Raw genomic sequence first — 3593 nt, forward strand, 5'->3', positions numbered from 1 at the left:
AATTTTTAAACCCCTGAAGACTCTCAGAAACCTGAGAGATGATGGCAGGGACACAACTTCTGCCCACATCCTTTAGGGAAGCAGCAGGAATCAAGACTTTTAAAATAATAACCAGGTCATCACATCCCCTACACATATGATGTAGGTGTTGACGTCCTCCAAAGTCTTGGCCTTCAAAAAAGGCTGAGAGATTTGGGATTGTTCAGCCTGGAGAAGGGAAGGCTTTGGGGTGACCTAATTGTGACCTGAAGGAGCTACAAGGAAGAGGGACAGAGACTGTTTGCAAGGTCTGGAGTGAAAGGGCAAGGGGGAATTACTTCAACTTGAAAGAGAGGAGGTTTTGATTGGATATTAGGAAGAAATTCTTGGCTGTGAGGGTGGGCAGGCCCTGGAACAGGTTGGGCAGAGAAGCTGTGGCTGCCCCTGGATCCCTGGGAGTGTCCAAGGCCAGGTTGGACAGAACTTGGAGCAACCTGGGCTAGTGGAAGGTGCCCCTGCCCACGGCAAGGGGGTGGAACAAGCTAATCCTTAATGTTCTTTCCAACCCAAACCATTCTGGGATTCTATGGAAGTCAGAGGGAGCTCAAAGCGTCCCTTCACAATGGGGTGCCCAAATCCCTGTACCACCAACCACATGGTGAGAGGATTTTCTCTGCCTTTCCTTGCCCCTTGTGCTGCCACTCAGCAAAACCAGAGGAGTCACAGGGCTGGAAGGAGAGAGGTTCCAAGGAAAAATGACTCTTCAGCTTCACATCTTACAACAAGTCCTGGAGTCTGACCTTGCTGCCAAGACTTGGTGCATTTAATAGCAAACACTGGCCAGCAGGAAGTCCTGAGAGTGTGGAGGTCAGTCTGTCCCACACATGGTGCAGATTAATCCCTGGGGAAACACATCCCCACCCGGTGGTAAAACCCCAACCAAAGCTTTAGGGGCTGAAGCCACCCCACCTGATCTAGAACCCGCTGCTCCGACCTCTCCTCCTCAGAGGGGCAACGTGGTGGTGACTAAGATGAGAACGAGCTGCTTCTTGGCCAGATCCCTCTAAAATCCCTCATGTGGAGAAGGGGCCATCACAACCAGTTCCCCCAGCAACATTTGGACAAAAAAAAAAAAAAAAAAAAAAAAAGGGAGCGACGGGAAGCGAGTTCTGCGTGTGGGAGGAGGCACTCGCAGGATCTTCGTTCCTCTTCCTTTCTGGCTCCCAGGGAGAGCCAGACATCTCCTGTCAGGCTGAGGCAGCTGGGCACACAGGGAAGCTGAAAACCAGCGCAGGGGGGACGGCCAGGACATTTTCCTTCCTTCCCCAGCGGAGCTGAGGATATTTCGGTCGTGCAGTTTTGGATTTAGGCGCTGGAGTCTGCCTCACTCGCTGAATCCTTTTTTGGATTTGGCCTTAAAACCTTATGTTCAGCAGCATTTGTTTTATCTCCGAGACTTAGAACACAAGGAGAATTTGGCTTGGCTGTTTTCTTTCTTCATTCACACCAGGAATCCTGTGAATTCATGTGGATGGGAGTATGATAATAATCTCTCCTTTAAATTCATCCCCATAATAGGACACCGAGGCTGCACAGCCACGCAGAGCACAAAGGGAGTGATTTGCAGTTCAGGATGTCAAATGTATCTCCAGATTTCTTAAGTTTTCGCTGTAATACTGAACTAGACTTTTGGTAGCAGACTGTGAGCTCTTTTAAAAATAGTTTAGACAAGACATTTGGGAGAAAATGTTAAAGCATATTAACTAGTGAATAAAAAAACTAACACAGAAAATTGTGTTTTCCAAGCTGTGGAGCCGCTGAAGTCAAGGCTGTGAGACCTGTAACTCTGTCTCCAAAGACTTCAGCAAATTATACATAATGGGCCAGCAAATTTTACATAATGGGGACATTTCTGTTCTGTTTTATACTTTTTAATTCATTGCATAAATGTAGCAGAGCAGAAGTCAATGTTATGTGCTTATTTTATGTAAGTGTCTATCAGAGAATAAGAAAAAAAACAGACCAAAAAAATACCTTTCTAGAAGTAATTTGATGATCAATATTTACTGGTAGGGCTTTATTTAGCCTGCTGAAAAAAAAAAACAAACCCAGATATGAAATTAAGACCACCTTGCTGATTAGAAGACTTTTGTTCCAAGCCTTGGAGTAAAATAAGTAATTCTAAATGTGCAAGTGTTTGCATTTAGTCACTGTATATAAAAACACACAGTTTTCTCCAGCAGGGAGCTGCGATCGGAGCAGGCATCCAATTGGGACTGTTATTCTGCAGGAATCTTTGCATTCTACGAGGACGGGCAGAATATACATTTTTTTTTTCTTTTTTTGAGTGAATTTAAATGATTCTTGTTTTTAGAAAAGCTGTCAGAGATTTTTCACCGAGGCAGAGCGGGACAAAATAAACATGGAATGTTCAGCCCCTCCGTGTAAAATGCGGCGATTCAGAGTCCTCCAGACACGGAAAGAGGAGGGTAAAAGGTAACCCAGAGACGAGTGGACAAACCCTGGAAGGGCTGGGTAAAGATAAAACAAGTTTCTGAAGTGCCATGGAAAAGTCTCTTCGGGGAAGTGATGTCGTACAAGAAGAGAGGACCAGATGGCAAACTGGCAGTGTGCTCCTCTGCCAAAACCAGCGTGTCAGGAGAAGGAGAAAAGTGGAATTAGACGAACGGAAGGAGATAAGAAGTGATTTGATTTGGAACCACAAGAGCTGTCAGAAGATGAGGAGGAGTTTGGCTGAACTTTGTGGAAGTGAGAAGCTTCCTGCAAAGCAGGGCAACGAGTTTATGCTCCCCCAGTGAAATCTAGTGCTCTGTGCGCTCCCAAGGTGGTGTGAATGTGCTCAGCTCCCGGAATTGTGTCTGCTACGGGGTGTGAGAGAGGGAGTTCTGCTTCCTAACGTGGATAATTAACTCTGTGTGCTCTGAGGGAGCGTGGCTTTAGCTCAGCTCATCACAGGTGCCGTCACCCAAACCTTTCCTGCGCTGCCCAGCTGGGAAGGCCACAGAGGAAATAAATGTTTCCCTGAATTCAGCAGGAGATAGGGATTTGTTTTAACAAAGTGTCAGTGAGATGAGGGTGACACAGGGGTGGACAATTCCTGAAGAAGTGACCCTCCACTTCAGCTGTGAGGTGAGATCCTCACACCAATCAATTAATATTAATATAAATATAAATCCGACCTGTCAATGCCCTTGTGGCTGATTTAAACTCATAGCTTAAGTCTGACACAGAGAACAAAATCATGGAGTTCAAACACCGGTTTTTTTGGGTTTCTGTACCAACTCAACTCAATGAATGTGATGCCACCAAGCCAGTTCCCCCAGGAGCCACCCCAAGAGTCCCCAGTTCTCAGCATCAACAGCCTGTGATGGACATGGGTGTTCACCCACCCACTTTATCTCACATGACAACCTCTTTCCAATATGAAATGGCATTTAATAGACGTATTAATAGGCATAAAGGACATTTATAGACACAAGAAGACATCAGTAGACATTCATGGGCTATGTATACGTATATGAAGTCAAACCAAAGAAAGATCCTAATGAGCTTTACTTGGAGAAAGTACAGACCAAGGATGCCAAACATTAAAA

This window comes from Empidonax traillii, unplaced genomic scaffold, assembly GCF_003031625.1.
Source record: "Empidonax traillii isolate 1590-97213 ecotype Southwest subspecies unplaced genomic scaffold, ASM303162v1 scaffold895:size443256, whole genome shotgun sequence".
Lineage (NCBI taxonomy): Eukaryota > Metazoa > Chordata > Aves > Passeriformes > Tyrannidae > Empidonax > Empidonax traillii.